Source organism: Cryptotermes secundus, unplaced genomic scaffold (assembly GCF_002891405.2).
Source record: "Cryptotermes secundus unplaced genomic scaffold, Csec_1.0 scaffold2, whole genome shotgun sequence".
Taxonomy (NCBI): Eukaryota; Metazoa; Arthropoda; class Insecta; order Blattodea; family Kalotermitidae; genus Cryptotermes; species Cryptotermes secundus.
The window spans coordinates 592345-613042 of NW_019728496.1; the positions used below are offsets into that span (position 1 = coordinate 592345).

At 42.9% G+C, this 20698-nt stretch overlaps 1 protein-coding gene across 1 annotated transcript in view; it reads left to right on the forward strand.

Annotated features, from left to right (window-relative positions):
• LOC111865124 (E3 ubiquitin-protein ligase Zswim2-like) overlaps positions 1 to 20698 on the forward strand; it is a 111099-nt gene that overhangs the window by 69807 nt on the left and 20594 nt on the right. The gene's annotated exons all lie outside the window — the stretch shown is intronic.

Below are 20698 nucleotides of genomic sequence, written 5' to 3' on the forward strand. Positions count from 1 at the left end.
ATACGTCACCGTTAGTCTTGCAGCAGAATGGTCTGAATGAGGCGAACCGTAACGGCGGGAAGTGACAAGCGGTCTACCCTTTTTGGGTAATCACTTTCCCCCTCTAGAAGGTCGCGAGTTCGACGTTGAGCAGGTCAGTGTCGCCGCCCCACTTGTGCGGGCCGGATAGTACATCTACATGCGCCGTTCAAGATGTCCGCCCCTCCCAAACACCCCTCTCCTTTTGCTGGACCATCACCCCACCACTTTCTCTCTACCCTCGCCGACAGCAGCACGGTGTAACAGGGCTACCAACATGACAATTTCTTCAGTCGCCGGGAGTTTACTCATGTCGCACCATTACAGTGGTCTGTCCCGTTTCTGAAGTCAGTAGTTCATATTTCGAACTCTCGCAAGTTCTGCCAGACACTGAAGTTAGTAAAAGAATTTTGTAATTTCGTCCAGTAGTTCTGTAAGCTGCAACGTTAGAAGCAGAGAGCAAGAGCAGCAGCTTACGGTTTGCATATTTGTTCCCTGCCAGATCTGACATCATCTTGCCAAAATTTTCCCCTCCCTTAAATGTTACCGCAGTAATCCGTTTGTCAATTTCATTTGTACTGTTATTTCCCGAATATAATAATGAGTGTCCATCACTGGATGTTTCCCTCGCAAGCCAACCACCTACAACACATTTACTTAATACTCTAAAATGATGTAGATTGTAAATAAGCATAATAAGCATAATAAAGAAACGAATGTTCACCAAGCCAACTTCTTTGTAAATACGCTTTTTGTAAAGAGACTAATGAAAACTGTAATTTAACAATAATACATTTTTTGTTTATATTACGAGTATATAACCTCAGAAGTACACGTTTGCCTGTAGTTCTGTATGGGTGTGAAACTTGGTCTCTGACATTAAGCAAAGAACCTAGACAGGGTGTTTGAGAACAGGGTGTTGAGGAGAATATTTGGACCGAAGAGAGATGAAGTGACAGGAGGTTGGAGAAAACTGCATAATGAGGAGCTTCATAACTTGTACTCTTCTCCAAGTATAATTAGAATGATCAAGTCAAGGAGGATGAGGTGGGCAGGGGATGTAGCACGAATGGGGGAGAAGGGGAATGCATATACGGTATTGGTAGGAAAGTCAGAAGGAAAGAGACCACTGGGAAGACCAAGACGTAGGTGGGTAGAAAATATTAAAATGGACCTTAGATTGATAGGACGGGATGGGATAGATTGGTTTGATCTGGCTCAGGATAGGGAGCAGTGGAGATTCTTGTGAACACGGTAATGAACCTTCGGGTTCCTTAAAATGCTGGCTTATTCTTGAGTAGCTGCAGAATTGGCGACTACTCAAGATGGGCTCAGCTCCATGAGTAAGTAAGTAAGTAATATCTGACATTTATAGCACACAATATCTGGTCCTTGTAGTGTAAGATATCAGGCGTTTATACCGCAAAATAGAACAAAATATCTAGGAGATGTACTGTAAATACCTGGTTTTGTAGCACAGTCGGGCATTTGTAGTGTGTAACACTATATAGGAAATATCTGGCATTTGTAGCGCAAAATATTTGGCTGTGACATGCGCAATGTGGCATTTGCAGATGAGAAAATATTATAAAGTGTTTCGTTTCTTTGTCATACCGGGTCGAATATGTTTCATGTGGAAGCGACAGCACAATAGGCTGTGCATATGGGATATATTTCGTAGAAGATTTTGATACCTACAGACGATGTATTTTGTTTAAAATTTTGTGAATTTTCTGCTCTCACTGGCATTGCTAAACTGAGAAGACTCTTCAGAAGTGCGCTCTAATAAAATTTTGTCCGCTGTGGTTCACGACCACTAAGTGACTAAACTAAGGCACAATAGATCACTGTCTTCTCGGTGCAAGGGCCAAGAAGGACCACCCCTTATACATACATTCAAGTGACTAAAGTGTATAGCATCTTTATGGACTGAGAAAATAGTCTCATTATTATCTTGGACCCCTCAAGCACTGGAGACACTGGTTCGAATCCCTATCAGATAATAAATATTTTTCCACTGTTTCAGGCTTTGCGATGTGTAGGTATAGGTCTTGTGACTAGCCGATCCCCTGCCTAAAAGTCTCTCGTTTTCAAAAGTTAATTATGAGTTTGAACCGACCGTATAAAGTAATCCATGATAGTTGAAGATCAGTCGATCTCACTGGTCTAAGGTATGAACCGTCTTGACCCGCTGAACGCTAGTATCATGGGTTCGAATCTCAGTCGAGGCATGGATGTCGTTGTGCGTTCATTCTGTGTTTGTGTTGTTCTCTGTGTAGGTAGTGGCCTTGTGACGGGCTGATCCTCAGTCCAAAGGGAGACTGTGTATAAATTAAGAAACCGATAAAGCGACCAAGGTCCACAAAGACTGTAGAGTCATAGACAATTGAAGATGAATAACAAGAAGACCCTGGCCCTGAACATTGTCTGTACTACTTCTGAGAAAATCTGGTAGCGCCGGGAATCGAACCAGGGAGCTCTGTATCTGTAGGCAGGAACTCTGATCACTAGATCAGAGAGGCTGTCTTTTTCATTCTGTAATATTTCCCATTATATATACTCCACTTATCCTGACGTTAGGCCGCGCCATAGCTCAAGCGGTTAGTCGCTGGCTTCCCACCGCGGCGGCTCGGGTTCGATCCCGGCTCTGGGCAAGTGGGATCTGTGGTGGACAAAGTGGCGCTGAGGCAGGTTTTCTCCGAGTACTTCGGTTTCCCCTGCCAATCTTCATTCGACTAATTGCTCCACAATCACCTTCACCTATCATCTGGGGCTGGTACAATAGGCCAGAAGTGGCCGCAGTGCAAGGGACTTAGTCCCACCCCACTAGCAATAAAGAAAATAATATCCTAATGTTCAACGCTATATAGTCTGAAATACTGACAGCGTCGCTAAATAAATTATAAATAATTTAAAAAAAATATCATTTAGAGTTTTATGCTCAAGGATTAGAATTGCCGGCACTACAACCGGTCTCCACTTTAGAAGTGTATGGCTATAACAAGTAATAGCGATATAGAATCGAACTTTGAACAACAAGTGCATAGTTTTTCTTCCTGAGGCTCATACATAAGTTTTATTTTTGGTTCTTCCTTTGAAGACTGAAATTTAGGAATGTACTCGCTGATTACTACGAGAATCATATGAGAAACATATATTCCTTATATAAATTGCATAGCTTTTTAACGATGAGCATGTATAGGCCTGCTGTAGTTACGTATATGCCTTAATGTGTTAATACAGTGCGTTCAATTAAGGAGGAAACTTCGCAACACCGTTGACCGGGCCCAATATTCCTCACAGATTGCTGCTGTAACTGCTGATAGCAGAATGAGTCATTAGCGCTGATAAACGCTCGCCGTTACAGTTACAGCAGCAATCTGTGCGGAATATTGGGCCCGGTCAACGGTGTTGCGAAGTTTCCTACTTGATTGAACGCCCTGTATATAACAGTATCCCTGGAATCCATGTGCTTATTGTTGTCAATACCAATGTCAACCATTGAATACAATTCCAAGTCAGTTCCTCTATCTCCAGTCCTTCCTTAATGTTCGTCTTAATGTAACTAGTTGGCCTATAGAGAACACTGAAGTTGCAAGCGCACACTTCAGTCCTTCCTCTGCTCTGATTTCTAAACGGATTCATACGGTTGTGTTCAGTGGGATTCTTGCGTTAGAGGAGGAATGTAGCGACCTGAAGGTATCTGTGAGTGAGTTCACAATAATAGTTTCAGTTCGTAGCTGAACAGACGTCTGTTGTACCTCGCCTCAGTTTGATGTTTAGAAATTCGGTGCGTCACTGTCCGGATATCAAAAAAGAAGAACAGGTAGTATTCATACAACTAAAAATGTAGGACTTCACTTGATGTGTGTGGAATGTATGGCATATTTATACCATCAGAATCTTTGAACTTCAGTAGGATTTGTGTGCATTGTAGAGAAAAATTTACATAATTAATGTCTCAGGATTTCGCTGCTATAAGTTTGTATTGTAGTATATTTTTATACAAGTCAGTATCATAGGATTTAACTGTGATATATATATATATATATATACAATATATACAAAACGCAGTGAATCCCTAAGATCTTCTTTGTGTAAATATTACCGTACAATATATATATATATATATTGTACGGTAATATTTACACAAAGAAGATCTTAGGGATTCACTGCGTTTTGTATATATTGTATGGCAATATTTATACAAACAAGATCTTAGAGATTCACTATAATTTTTATACATTGTACGGCAATATTTATACGAATAAGATCTTTGGGATTCACTACGTTTTGTATATATTGTACGGCAATATTTACACAATCAAGACTTGCAGATTTCACTAGGATATGCTTATATTATAGAGAAATATTTACATTATGAGTATCATAGGATTTCACTGTGATATGCATGCATTGTAGAGCAATGTCTATACAGAATCAAGATTTTAGAATTTTAATGCGTCCTGTATATGTTGTGGAATGGGGTTTATTCTGATTGTGTTAGTTAGCGGAGAACATACCCTTTAATCCCATAAAGACCAACATAGAAATTGTGCGGGCAGTCAAATAAATCGATCTATAAGCAAATATAGACATTACTACTAAAAGATAGACCCTTTATGAACATGGCACGAGAGCACACTAAGAAATAAAGTAATCATCCGAGCACCAAACGCAGGAGGTCCCAACTGTTAATTTTGTCTCATTCATTGGTCGCTTCAGGCAAATATCAGGATAGTACCCCAAATTAAGGCATGCCGTTTCCTTCCAGTCCCCTTCAATTCATTATTCACTACCATTCGGGATCCGGGATAGCATAGTCGGTATAGCGGCCGGCTACGGACTGGACTACTGAGGGGTCGGAGTTCGAGTCTTGGTAAGGTCAAGAATTTTCACTTCTCCAATCGTCCAAACCGGCTCTGGGGCCCATCCAACCTATATAATGGGTACCGGCGGCTCTTTCCTGGGGTAAAGCGGCCGCGGACTGAAGCTGACCATTCAACTCCAACTAGTGCCAAGGTCAAGAATATGTGGATTATACATCCACTCCCCCATACGCCTTCATGCCATAGTGCTTAATTAGTTAGGCACAGGGACAAATTTACGTTACCTTCACCCTACCATTCTGAGCCCCCGGCAGCACTGAAAGTCTCTGTCAGCGTTGTACTGATAGAGAATTAATAGTTTCTCTGTTACTGGGGGTCGGACTTCGGGAGAGATTCTAACCAACATACTGGGTGCTTGAATTCACTCTTCCCCTCATCGCCCCCCGCTCCAGCAATCCGTTTCTGGAAATCCATTCGCCTATGGAATTTCCTCTTTAAAAAGTTAGACGACCTGTTTCAAAGCCTCCTGCACACGATCCTCTTTTGTTTTACAGGAAATTATTATTCTGTGTGCAGCGGAAGCTGATGTTGTGGCCGCTAAATAGTGATTTGTCTCACGGCCAGTCTGATTCATGTTATAACTGCCTTTGTTCTTAACAAACTGATTCATGGTATGTGTTATGATTAATTGTACGTTCTAATTAGAATTGCTTTGATTATTTTGTAATTGACGGGATTAGAAATGTTAATTTATATCAACTTTTTATACCTAATTCCAGTATATTAATTTTAATATTTCCCAGCTTGAAGATGTTTCTATTTTTAGTCGCTTCTATTTCATTTTCATGCCTCAGAAGATCACACTGTAAATATACCTGTTATAAGAGAACAGGGTCCTGAAGAGAACATTTGTACTTAAGAAAACCACGTAATTAGGAACTCCATAATTTGCACTCTTCACTACCTATTATTTATGTTATTAAAGTGATGGAAATTATGTAAACGTAGCTCGTGAGAAGGAAACGAGAAATTCGTCCAAAATGATGCTTGGAAAACCTGAAAGGAAGAGACCACTTTGGAGGCTTATGCATAGACAGGGGAGGAGGTAGCATAGCTGGTTGAGGCACTATGCTACAAGCCGGAAGGTCTGGCGATGGAATCCTGATGAGCACATTGGATTTTTCGATTGACCTAATCCTTCCAGCCGCAATATGAACCTAGGGTCAACTCAGCCTCTAACACAAATGAGTACCAGGAATTTTCCTGGGAGGTAAAGGGCGGCCGGCGCTTAAGGCTGCCAACTGCCTGGAAAATGTGGGAGCCTCGACCTGACACCCCTCTGGGCCTTCACGGCTTGTTGCAGGAACAGCTTTACCAGCTCTATGCATAGACATGACTTTAATATTAAGAGAAAATTTAATTGAGGGGTCCAGTGCCACGCTTACGTGAGCAGAGTAGCGCATAGTTTATTGAAGAGTGGGCCACGACCCAGTGCGGGGGTTCCAGCCTGCTCAAAGGAGGGGGTCTCCGAGTTATCAAGAATTATTTAAAGTATAGATTTTTTTTAGAAATTAACGGCCGTGGGGATTCGTTGCGCTGACCACGCAACACCCTCTATCCGCTAAATTTGGCACTAACTTCGCCGACAAGAGGCGGTCGCTCGATTGGTATAGTTCGCTTGCGGACCAAAATCACTGAGTGGGGTGGGACTAAGTCCCTTGTACTGACGTCATGTACTATACTCCGTAGCCTGTAGTCCGTAAGCGAACTAAACCGACCGAGCGACCGCCTCTTGTCGGCGAAGTTAGTGTCAACTTTAGCGGATAGAGAGTGTCACGTGGTCAGCGGAACGAATCCGCACGGCCGTTAGTATCGGTTTTCTAGACCGGATGACGCCGTGTAGTCTTATAAATATTCATATGTTTGGAAGAATCCAGAAGCTTCCACATTTTACTCTGAAGACAGAAGCCGAAGGTATCCCCGAAACCTTGATAAGTCTTAATATCCCTGAAGGGAGTAATTTTATTGTCATGAAGTTCTGCGTTCCGTTGGCTCAACTGAGTAATTCTTAGTTTCTCAAGAAACTTTCCGCAGACTTTGAATTAACAATTTAATTGTGTGAAATGTAATGTTAGTGCCCAAAACTCAATCAATAAAGCACGATTTATGCGAGATTAGTAAAGAAGGGAAGATTACATAAGGAATACGTATATTTTTTGTCGTTAAATTGCCCAAGGCAAAAGCTAGGGATCCATTATGAAATGTTTACGTGTGTGTGACTCGGGCGTGCTGCTTCGGACGTAGAGAGATCGCATTTTAGAATCTGCTGCTAGAAGCAAGAGCCTGTAATTATCCGGCACGATAACATTTTGGCTTTCCATCCCCATTATAGTCAGCAACCCCTAACAGTAGGGTCAATGACTGAGGGCATGTCGAAGCCAGGAGGACACACCTTGTGGTATATTGTTCCCTGTGCACATTTCGCTGCCAGGGGGTGGCCGAGGAGGTGTGACTGTCGGGAACTATAATATGAACAGTAGCACCAGGGGGTGCTTCATGTGGTTCGTGGAAAGGAAGCAGGGACAGAACGGGGACGGGGTGTCAGTTCCTTCTTAACTATATTTTTTATTGCTAGTGTGGTGGGACTAAGTCCCTTGTACTGCGGCCACTTCTGGCCTATTGTACCAGCCCCAGATGATAGGTGAGGGTGATTGTGGAGCAATTGGTGGAATGAAGATTGGCAAGGAAAACCGAAAACCTGCCCCAGCGCCACTTTGTCCACCACAAATCCCACTTGACCAGACCCGGGATCGAACCCGGGCCGCCGCGGTGGGAAGTCAGCGACTAACCGTTTGAGCTATGGCGCGGCCTTTCTTGCTCCTAGTTACAGTTATTTTTGGAGCGTGTAACACAGCGAGACGCTCATAGTTATTTGTAGTTACGTTCTGTAAATGTTCAGTAAACCCCATTACCAATCCAATCCCCGTCTATAGTCACAGTAAAATCGTGACAGTATTAGAAAATATTCTATTTTCACGGCGCTGATGAGTCATATTGTAATGATATGGATTATGGCGCCGTGGGGTCCGATAGGTGGCTAATCAGACTACCGGGTAGTTTGGTCAAAATAGAATATGTAGTATACTTACATCTAGGCTACGGCCGCGCCATAGCTCAAGCGGTTAGTCGCTGGTTTCCCACAGCATCGGCCCGGGTTCGATCCCGGGTCTGGTCAAGTGGAATTTGTGGTGAACAAAGTGGCGCTGGGGCGGGTTTGCTCTGAGTACTTCGGTTTCCCCTGCCAATCTTCATTCCACCAAATTCTCCATGATCATAATCACCCGGGGCAGGTATAATAAGCCAATCAGTGGCCGCCGTGCCGAGTGGACCCAGCTGGACTCCACCCACCCCCACCACTAAGCGAAATAAAAAAAAACTAGGCTACGGGCTGGTCAACCAGAGAACCGGGATTCGATTCCCTGCGAAGGCGGGCATTTTTTTTTTACCACAGCCTCGAGACTGATCCTGGAGCCCATAGAACCTTTTATCTAATGGGTACCAGGGGCTCTTTCCCTGGAAGTAAAGCGACCGGGGCGTGACGCTAAGCATTCACCACCTTCTGCCAAAGGTTAAGACGAAATGAGCCTTTATCGACACTACCCAGCAACATTTCCATGGCACGGCAGTTGATTAATTAAGTACAAGGACAGTTCTTCCCCTATACTGACTTGTACTCGAAACGTTTGCTTCTTCTCCAAACTAGCCTTTTTGACACTAAAGTTTTGCAGTTTTGCAAAGTGCGTCCGTGAGTGTAAACGCTAGAGTTCCGACAGGTACGACAGGTTGTATCGGTTGACATAGACCACGTCCGGTGTGAGGACGGAAGTTGGTAATGACGATGACCACGCGGGCAGAAGAAAATAAGAAGGGATGTATAGAATCCTGACCTTCCCTTCTGCGGGATGGGTTTGGATAGGAGCGGGGTAGAAGACGAGACGACTGTGGTGGCGGCAACAGAGGCCAGATAAAAAAGTAAAGAAATGTAGCTGCAGAGGGGGGAATAACGGTTCCACAGCGTCTTCAGCCGGAGCGAGGAAGGGGGGGGGGGTTCAACAGAATGTGAGCACATTAATTGAGAGACTCAGTAAAACTCAAGTTCTTGCTGTTTGAAAAGTAGGAAGTTATGGGACTAGGGAATTCATTGGTAGGCTTTTGCTGATATGGCAATGGATTTTAGGGTTCCGTAATAGCAGGGAACTTTTCGAGGTGGACCCTGGTGTCGTTACCATCACTTGTTGACCCTCGACCACTCACCAGAACATTACAAAAATCAACTAACTTATAAAGTTATATTCTCGCTGTGGCGACTATGCGAATCTGGTACATAGGTGCTAGTGTTAAATGCAAGCCGACTAACCAAATTAATGAACCGATAAACCAACCAAATAACTAACCAATGAACGTGCTAAATTGCCAGTTAAGTTGCTGGCTTACCAACAAACTAACCAAAGCAAATCAATCATCAAATATCACATTATTCTTACAGCGTCTCGTTTAACAAATTGATATTCACCTGTAAGATTTGAGGCTTTCACGGCGGTGACTATGAAGAAAGCAGTCTTCTGGGATTTGGCATCGTGTATATGTGGTGTTAACCGACGTTTCGGAGGAACGTATCGCCTCCATCTTCAGGGTAGNCTTTCAGTCTAATTCGTATCTCCGCAACCTAGTTAACATCACACTCCGTCCTACAGCTTAGTATCATTCAGCTAAGTATATTGTTGCGTGTTGCCTATGTAACGCGACAAATAAATCCACGCAGGTCTCGGATTTGGCGAATATGTTTGCTGAACGCTCACTTTTACACTAGCGAGTATATTTATTACCACTTTCAGTATCACAAATACTGCTTCTGCTATAGTCAAAGCCGAACTGAAGACTGGCTACTCTTCTAAGGTCAGATGCAAACTCATCTCTTCTCGGTAACTTCTAGAACTCAACTGTCAACTGTCTGGTCTCTTGGAAGCTGGACTTTGGTCTCGACCGCTGTCATGCAACGAAACCTCTGTAGTTCTTTCAGCTCCGGGGAAACGCCTTTGCTCCTAGGCAACGGTCCACTGTTATTGCGTTTCCATGGAAGTTCCCTTCCGGATTCACGGCACGCGACAGTATATTGGTCTTCCATCTGCCATCTAAAAAAGTAAATGTTTGAAACGATGATACCTGTTGTTTGTCATGGGTATCGAATTATGCATTCCACATTACGAGAAGAATAGAGACTGAGGGCTACGGTTACAGTCATTAATTAAGAATCATTAAGACACTAAAAGTATAACACTAATAATGATCATCAAATTACTAAAATGTATCTAGATTTATATGTATGTTTCTTCTCGCTTTACAACATGTTTCGGCCGCACATGGGCCATCATCAGAGATATTTTAATAATTTGATGATCTCTTTTAGTGTCTTAATGACGTCTTATGATTTTAAAAAATCGTAAAGTATTAAAGTGTCACTTTTAGTGTTAAAAATATTGTAACGAGTTTACGTTACTGAATACGCCGTAGAGATCGTTAACTGGTTTATTGAACAATCTACAACTATCGGCTACACTTAATTATCACAACGTTACGGGTTTCCAAATTCACAAGGCATGAATCGTACGTGAGCCCTCGTAGGACTGTCTCCATTAGCCTTTCGAAGGTTGCCGCACATGGGCCATCATCAGAGATATTTTAATAATTTGATGATCTCTTTTAGTGTCTTAATGACGTCTTATGATTTTAAAAAATCGTAAAGTATTAAAGTGTCACTTTTAGTGATAAACATATTTTAGATGTTTTTATATTTAAAAAAATATTGTTGCATTATTAACGAGTGCTTTAAGGTTAATGAGATATTATTAGGATGATAAAATTAACAAGAATGAAAGGGCTGGACATGTAGCACGAATAGGAAAGAAGAACATTCAATGTAAATTTTCGTAGGAGAACGTTACTGGAAGAGACCACTTTGAAGACCAAGGCGTAGGAAGGGATCCATAATCCATTATAATGAAACTCGACTTCGTGATCTCCAGAAAATATGAGACAAAGAATTAGAAAGGCCATAAAGTACCCGAGCTTAGATGGAATTCTTCGCTTCTTTAGACATTGACTGATATCTTAGTGCTGGTGACCTTAAATTGATTGGTAGTGCAGGACACTAGGTTATCGACTTGCTGGACTAGTGCTGGACGGTCCTTTGCAAGATCAATACTGTAACAGTTAGGTGTACACTCAACTAAACCGCTACTGCCGGATACTAATTACGTTTTTTTTTTCTTTCACTTCTCTATTCCATATCCGGTCTTAATGTTTATATCGTCTGTTTCTTTGGTTTAGATATGAGGAGAAAAGTCTGCACTACGAACCTTCCAATTAGATGTGACTTGTTTCTTTCCAAATGAGAAGCAAGAACGCTAGAGTTTACCTTCACCCACTGCATGGGGCTGTGATTTCACTCCTTCAGGTTTCTTCATACAGTGGTGCTTATTTAATTAATCACATACACAATTTCACTTTCACCTTATTCGCATTTTGTAGACGCGTTCTTTAAAATGATGACCGCCTCTGTGGTCTAGTGGTCAGAGTTCCTGGCTACAGATCAAGAGATCCGGGTTCGATTCCCGGCGATACCAGATTTTCAGAGAAGTACTGGGTCTGGAACGGGGTCCACTCAGCCTCGGGAGGATAATTGAGGAGCTAATTCAAGGAAATAGCGGCTCCGGTCTAGAAAACCGAGGTTAACGGCCTTGTGGAACCGTTGCGCTAACCACGTGACACCCTCTATCCGCTGAAGTTGGCACTAACTTCGCCGACAAGCGGCGGTCGCTCGGTTGGTAGAGTTCGCTTGCGGACTACAGGTCACGGAGTTTGTTGTTTGTTCTTTGAGATCATACGTGACAAAACTACGAGAGACCTAGTTAGCTCTATGAAGCCTGAAATTAGTCTAAATTATAATAAAAAATTCGGTTCATATCTTACAGAAAATAATTGCTCTTTATTTTGAGAATTATATCAATTCCAGCTTTATAATGTTAAAAGCAGGTGCGCATTGCGTTTTAATATTATCAGTACTGTACAGCGCATGTGCATAGCTACCGCCACGCACCAGTGTTGAAGTTGTGGTTGTAATATTATTGTCTGTTTTAATCTTAGGACATGTCCTTCCTATTAGATACATGTATAAAGGTAAAGTTGTTCCTGCGTTTAACTAATATTGTACTACATCACTAAGGCGTATAAGGGCGTGGATGTATAGATCCAGATTCTCTTGACCTCAGTACTGGCTGGACGTGAGTGATCAGCTTCATGTCCTGGCCGCTTTACTCCAGTGGAAATGGCCCTCAGTACCCATTGTATAGGAGGCTGGGTGGGCCCTAGAGGCTGTCTGGATGAAGTGGAGAAGAGAAAATTCTTGACCCTACCGGGACTCGCATTCCGACCTCTCGTTCGTCCAGCCCGCAGCAGATGCATCTCTATGTATTCATTTACTTGTGTTTTACTTAACGAACCGGACAACAATTCAGGCTATAAAGCGTCGAATAAGAAGATTAATAAATTAAGAATTGAAAAGGATCGAGAAGGAATCGGTATGACCATTTTCAAGGTGTTGTCTCGTCATTCGGTTAGAGCGAATGAGGAAGACCGCGACAATCAGGATGGCCTGTGAGTCAGCCGAGACTGGGGAAGAGTGTTTGCCGGTAACGTTACCTCCTGATACAAATCGCTAAACCACAAATGCAGATAAACAGAAGAAACTGGAGGAAGCAGATTACTGTAGGCATATGTGCCTGTACTTGACTTACGTACTTAGGGGATGGAAGCAGTCAGCGATTTAGTGGGGGGGGGGGAACGGTACGTTCACCTAGTCCATATTTCTGTTTTAGAATCGTCCTAAGACATGACCTAGCCCTTTCCATGGTTAATCCAGCGAATGCCACAATAAAATCATACAGGAGGCCTAAGGGTATCTGTGCCAGTATATGTACTATGTTACGAACAGGACGACTTGGGAATCGGACTTCTTTTCCCCGACACGGAAAATTATTGTTTTCTTCTCCACAGCGCCCAGACCGGTTCTGAGCCCCACTCAGCCTTCTCTCCAAGGGGTACCGGTCACTTTTGCTGAGCGGAGAGCGGTTAAAAGGTGGGAGCGTTAAGATGAGTAATTATCTTCATCTAGTGCGAGGTTAAGAACGCATGGAGGTACAGAATGTTCAGTCAAGGAGGAAACTTCGCAACACCGCTGACCCAGCCCAACATTCCTCACAGATTGCTGCTGTAACTGTAACGGCGCGTGTTTATCAGCGCTAAAGACTCATTCTGCTATCAGCTGTTACAGCAGCAATCTGTGAGGAATGTTGGGCTGGGTCAGCGGTGTTGCGAAGTTTCCTCCTTGACTGAACGCACTGTATATCTGATCTCTCCCATACGTCATCATGGCGCGACAGCACAGGGACTTTACCTTTTACCTGAAATTATATAGCCATTCGTTGTTAGTTGTAGAGCGTCGGGTTCACTTTTACTGTCATTTGATGGCCACTGTTACCGTTTTGCCTGAAATCGAAACCCATTCAGGTTCGGTTCGCACGCGGCACAGATAACCGGCCCAATGTTTGTAATTGTACGTTTCGCCGGACTGACAGTAGTTACCAGTCTGCATTGATTTAAATGTTGCGTTACCACACAAACGTCTGCTTGTCGTTTTTCTTTTACCCGAATTGTTGTTTTAATTCCAAGTAAATCCCTATAAAACCTTTCTTTCCTTTACTTCCCTTCTTTTCTTATTCTGCTCTTTTTTTTGTATATCTTGTTTTATTTCTATCTTTTTTATTTTTCTCGTTTTACACCCAACTCTTCTGTTTCTACATGAATGGGACCGGTAGTGGTTGGCTGACAGACGAGTGTTTACTTCTGAATTGTCACTGAATGTTAAGAGCGTTATTCGGTGCCCCCTGCCAACCGGCTTCGCCCCTTTATGGGAATCTCGGAAGGAAGGTCGGGTATCCTGTCGGGTTTCTCTGTGATTTCTTGAGGATTTGTTTAGTCTTTTGGTTTGTCATGAAATATATCTAAATATATAAAAGATTTAGTTCCTACCTCACAGGAGACATACAGCTCCTCAATTACAAAGTCCAGCCGGTTAATGCTGTTTAGGGAGGCAATTCCTATTTATTGTGAGAATCGTGTTAAACACATAAATACACTGTGTGGGTATGAATCAGAGCTTTATAAAATTAAAGTAGGTGGTATACATGATAACCAGGGCCCGGATTTTGATGACCTGAAAATATTTAAAAAATTACCAAAAAAATCCAGAAAAATGACTTAAAATATGACCCAAAAATGTAATATGCAAGGCCCGGATTTTGATGACCTGAAAATATTAAAAAAATAACCGAAAAATCCAGAAAAATGACCTAAAGCAGAAAAGAAAGAACACTTCGTTTCCATGTTATTCATATTTCAGAAAACATATGAAGAAAAATTCCCTAAAATGGCCATAAATGACAAGAAATACCCTTAAAAGTCCAAAAATTTACCAAAAAATTTCCCCCAAAATGAAAAAATGACCTTAAACCTAAAAATGTCAAAAAAATGACAAAAAATTACCTATAAAATTTACATTTCTGTAACCAGCAGCTCATATCCGAGATTTATATATTTAACAGCATCGCATAGGATACAAGGAAAAAAAGATGACGTCATCAAAATCCGGGCCCTGATGATAACCATTGTGATTTAAAGAAGCGACGTTGTGGGTTGTTAAGATTGTAGATACAATAGCGTGGATTGATAGCATGGTTAGTGAAAAGTGAATTAGAATGAATATGGTGCTACAAGCCGGAAGGTCGCGGGATTGAATCCCGATGAGGTGGATTTTTTTCAATTTACCTAATCCTCCCAGCCGCATTATGGCCGTGGGATCGACTCAGCCTCTAACAGAAATGAGTACCAGGAATCTTCCTGGGGGGTAAAGGGTGGTCGGCGCGTAAGGCTAACAACGTTACCACCAACTGTGAGCCTATTGTCTAGAGAAAATGTGGGAGCCTCGACGTCTCACAACCCCATAGGCCTCCACGGCCTGTTACATGGATATCTTTACCGTTTCTATATGAATTACATTTTTCGCGAACTTCCTCAGTTCCTCCAAATGAATGCTAGGGTAGGAGGTAAGGTTGTCCGGTGAGGCTATGCACACATCAGGAAAGCGTATAGAGAAAGTGTAGGTGAGGCTCCAAGTATAAACTCACTGGCAGTTGGAGATGGATAATGATCTTAAATCTCCAGCTCACGGTACAAATTGGATAACAGACAGGATTGGTCCCGAAACTGCTATGGACACGGTGATGTTGAAGGGAAAATTACATACCTTCAAAGAGGATCGAACCTATGTTCAAGTGCCCCATTCACCTCAGTACGCTAAACCTAAAGCAAGCTCTCCGTTCGGCCGCGCCATAGCTCAAGCGGTTAATCGCTGGCTTCCCACTGCGGTGGCCCGTGTTCGATCCCGTGTCTGGTCAAGTGGGATTTGTGGTGGACGAAGTGACGCTGGGGCAGGTTTTCTCCGAATACTTCGGTTTCCCCTGCCAATCTCCATTCCACAAATTGATCCACAATCACCCTCACCTATCACCTGGGTCTGGTACAATAGTCCAGAAGTGGCCGCAGTACAAGGGACTTAGTCCCACCCCACTAGCAATAAATAAAGCTTTCCATTCAATACCACACCCATATCTGCTATGAATCCAGTTCAGACTCCTGTCCTATGGATACGGAGATGGTTTTCCCAGGAAAGAAGCGATCGAAGCGTGAAGCTGAGAACTGAGCTCCATCTAATGTCGAGTTTAAGGTTACCCTCCACTTTCCCTTACGTTACCATGGCTTAGCCTTACGTTCACAGACAACTTCCGTTCAGAATTACAACACACTGAACTAACCAGGACAGCTCCGTCTGTAGAATATCGGCTGGAAGACCAGAGAATCGGGGTTCGATTTCCGCCGAGACCGGGCAGATATCTGGACCACACAGCTTCCTGTCCGGGGGTGGGGGTAAATCATCTTGGGCACCAAGCGGACCGTTCATCTACATCTAGTGTCGATGTTTGAAAGCAACGGACCTGCATTTATAATCCCAAGTATAGTTTCATGGCGTAATGCTTAACTTATCGCTATACTATTACTTAAGTAACTATATCTCCGTTCGAGTCCCGATGAGGTAATTTCAGTTGATCTAATCCTTCCAGCCGCACTATGGCCCTGGGGTCGACTCAGCCTCTAACAGAAATGAGTACCAGAAATCTTCCTGCGGCGGTAAAGGGCGGCCGGCGCATAAGGCTGACAACCTTACTGCCATTTTTGAGAAGATTGTCTAGAAAATGTGGGGACCTCAACATCTCACAACCCTATGGGCCTCCAAGGCCTGTTACAGGGATACCTTTACTTTACTTTTATACTATATCTCCACTTCCCCATACGTCTCCATGGCATTGTCTTAACCTCAGGTGTGACTTAAATTCAGAATCATCAGTAAATAACATTTCTCTTTGTCTGGGAACTCCACTGCTCGCGATCATCTTGTGGCAGCAGCTTGCTTGTCGGCCGTCAGGGAACAGCGCGAGAACACATTATCAAGGTGGAGCCGTAGGAATATTTCCTTCCATTTGGCAACACCGCAAGTTTTGGCTCGTAAATATAACAATTTTAGTGCTGTATAGGGGGTCTCAGAAGGAGAGTCAGTGCCTCCCCGTAGTTCAAATTATGTCAAGAATACCAGCGAAATGTGTCAAGTTTTGTTTTGAAGTTGAGCGCTGTATTTCATCTCGTCCGTTTTCGTGTCGCTTATGGTATGAACTGTAGTTAAAGAAGTTTATGAGTAAGAACTGGCATATGTGAACCCTTTGGAGCACAGTGGTTACTCTGTATATCAATTTCTTAACAGGTTAAGAAGACCAAATTTTCCCAACGCTGTTTTTATCTGATTCATAACCATTGTCTAAATAAACGAGTATTTCCTTAAACAAGGTTACAGGAATGGTTTTATACTGGAGAAACATTATGTAAAATTTTACTGTGAGGTAGGTTTTGAATTTGTTAGATGAATTTCAGGTTTCAGAAAGTTTATGTATGTGAATTGGGAAAGACGGATTATATTTCAGATTATAAATCGTGAAGAAGAGGGAAAAGTAGAGCTGACTTTTCAGACGTTCTCAAAAGGAATCTTGTTTAACCCGCTCCTGAATTTTAAATATCGCTTTCCTGTCTGTATTCTATGAGATTTCTGGTTTGTTGCCTCGATTTTATTTGTGACTGGATACGCTTTGGACAGACGTAAAATGGAAGGCAGAATCACTGTCATAAGATTTTATTGAAGTAAAAAATACGGATGGGATCTACTGCGTTGGAAGCCGTTACTAAGTGACAACCGGTGAAGATACAGCAGACTGAGAAGTCTTCGTACATGCTGTAGTGAACTGTAGAGTGTGTGAACTAGCGACAGCGCTACAATTACCTGTAGTTACGTTCTGTAAATCCGGTTGCCAATCCAAATCACGCCTAGAGTTACTCATACACGTGACAATATAAAAATATATATAATGAGTGTGAAGGGGGTGATTTTTATGGAATATGTAACATGAATGGGACAGATGAGGAATGCATACCAAGTAGGATTTGAAGTTCTCGCAGAGGTGGTAATGAAGCGTTATATTTTCTGGGATATAAAGACGGGCAAATAAGTTTCGAGACTCATTTTTAACTCGATCTGGCAAAGCTGTAACAGAGCTGACATGGAAAGTAAGGTTAAGCTGCATTCTGTATTCGTTGATCAGTAGCTCGTTAGATCACTGTGTGTTGTCAACTTTGTTCTGACGTGAAAATTGAGCGTACGTTGGAAGAACAGAGAGTAAATGTGAATGATTTTGTTAAACTGCAAAAATCCCCAAGTGAAACGTTAAGTAAAAACTCCGTGGCCTGTAGTCCGCAAACGAACTATACCGACCGAGCGACCACCGCTTCTCGGCGAAGTTAGTGCCAACTTTAGCGGATAGAGGGTGTCGCGTGGTCAGCGCAACGAATCCCCACGGCCGTTACTCTCGGATTTCTAGACCGGAGAAACGTTAAGTAAAAAAAAAAGTAAAAGTAAAGTTATCCCTGTAACAGGCCGTGAAGGCCTATAAGGTTGTGAGATGTTGAGGTTCCCATATTTTCTAGACAGTCGGCTCAAAGACGGCGGTAAGGTTGTCAGCCTTACGCGCCTGCCGCGCTTTACCCCCAAGAATATTCCTGGTACTCATTTTTGTTAGAGGCTGAATCGACCCGAGGGTCATAGTGAGGCTGGAAGGATTAGGTAAATTGAAAAATCTAATAACATCATCGGGAATCGAACCCGCGACCTTCCAGCTTGTACAGTTTCTTTCAGTATCATTCCCAAATTATTATTGCCAATCTCTGTATAATTCAGCATTATACANACGACAGGTCCACAGTCTCTTCCAAAACAGTTCCTCCATTTAATGCGATCTAGAGCTTTCTCCTTCAAATGAAAATATCCTCTTCTGTCCCCAAGGTCATCCAGCATCTTCTTACGTCTTCTTCCTCGTCTTCTTGTCACTTCTATCCGCCCCTCTATCTTTCCTTCGATAACTTCTTTTAGAAGGCAGTTTCAGCAATTTATGTGACCAGGAGGTTCATTACCGTGTTCACAAGAGCTCTCCACTGGACCTCATACTAACCCAGTTTCATCCAGTTCCCGTACAGCATACATCGTCCCCCACTCCCCCGCGCTAGACACGCATCTGCCCTGAGGAGTAGGTTGCAGGTTCCTCCACCGCCTCTTCTGACTCACGGACCGGTAAAACAAGACTGGATTCTCCAAGATCAGCTATTCTGTCTGTCCTACATTACTCAGTCTATAGATATAATTATTGTTATGTGCCTAAAACATCATGAGATTCTGTCGTCCTTGGATACTGGCACAGAGCTTTACGTCATCATGAGAAAGTCGCCGGATTCTCCTTTCCGAATGTGATGATAACCAAAGGACGGAGGGTATGGCCCACACTGAAGGGTGTTTTAACAAGTGCAGCCATCTTAACGTGTTCATTTAAAATCTAAATTAAAGATTTTATGTTTTGGTTTATTGGATAGATTGGATAGATCTTGCTCAGGATAGGGACGGGTGGAGGGCTCTTGTGAACACCGTAATGAACCTTCGCGTTCCATAAAATTCTGGGAAATTTTTGAGTAGCTGAAAAATTGGCGGCTCCTCCAGAAGGGCTCAGCTCCATGAATAAGTAAAAGTAAGTAATGTTGCGGTTTATTAAAACCGGAGAAGAAACGACATCGTAGCCCGCAGAAAACATTCGCAATTACAATATATCCTCGAGGAAATATTAAATGATTTGTCACACATATATTTTTTTATTGCTTGTGGGGTGGGACTAAGCCCCTTGTACTGCGGCCGCTTCTGGCCTATTGTACCAGCCCCAGATGATAGGTGAGGGTGATTGTGGAGCAATTGGTGGAATGAAGATTGGCAGGGGAAACCGAAGTACTCGGAGAAAACCTGCCCCAGCGCTATTTTGTCCACCACAAATCCCACTTGACCAGACCCGGGATCGAACTCAGATCGCCGCGGTGGGAAGCCAGCGACTAACTGCTTGAGCTATGGCGCGGTCCGATCACACATATATATTTTGGGATCCCCATTTCTGAGGGATTCCGCCACCGACCCCTAAACTCGTTGTACTCCACCATCACTGGGGCGAGGGGGTTAGCGGTAACGCTCTACCCTGGTATTCGGGAGGAGCAAAGTTGGAATCTAGGCTGTGCCACCGACTGTCCTGACTGGGGTTTATCGTACTTCACCTCAATATCTCCAGCCAAATATCGGGATAATAGCCTGTATTAGATCATAGCCACTTTCTTCCAAATTCTTTCTAGTTCACCATTCATTCATCATCACCACTGCAGCCACATAACCCGCGTACTGACGCCGCCATAAATTAAAGCACACATTGCAACATGGGTAGAGGAAAAGATGTTACGTTTAACAGGAACTCTTTTGCCTCTGACATGAAGCAGAAAAGAGATGACCGGTTTTAAATCACATAGTTTTTCTAATTATGACAAATTATAATCCTTTGTGACCTAGTAATAACTAGAATTTGCTACTGTCATAAATAAAGTCGAGGACCGGCAGCTTCCGCGAACCACCACTTTGATAAACATTGGTCTATAGAACGTTGTAAATTAATTGAATTCTATGCACAAATTTTGCAAAGGATTGTTACATGAATTATTATCCGATGTTAAATAATTTTCCTACGTATATTTACTTGGAGAGCAATAAAAGTGAAGCAAGCTTCCCAGTGAAGTTAACGCTCAACTTATTCCGACCGTTTATAGTGATCAAGGTCGGAGTTTGAGTCCCAGTAGGGTCAAGAATTTTCATTTCCCCATGTCGTCCAGACCGGCTCTGGGGCCCACCCAGCCTCCTATCCAATGCGTACCGTGGTCTCTTTCCCGGGGGGTAAAGTAGCCTGAGCGTGAAGCTGACCACTCACCTCCGACTACTGCCGAGGTGAAGAAAACGTGGATTTATACATCCACTCCCCCATACGACATCATGGCATAGTGTTTAATTAGTTAGGCATAGGGACAACTTTACCTTTTTTCGACGTTTCGGAGGAATCTGCTGTTTTCGTGATTAATTTAGAATAGCTATACTTTGTCCATTGACATCAGAGAAATGAAAGCAACAGGCTGGTAAGTAAAGAAGATGGAAAATGCTCGTTTCCCTA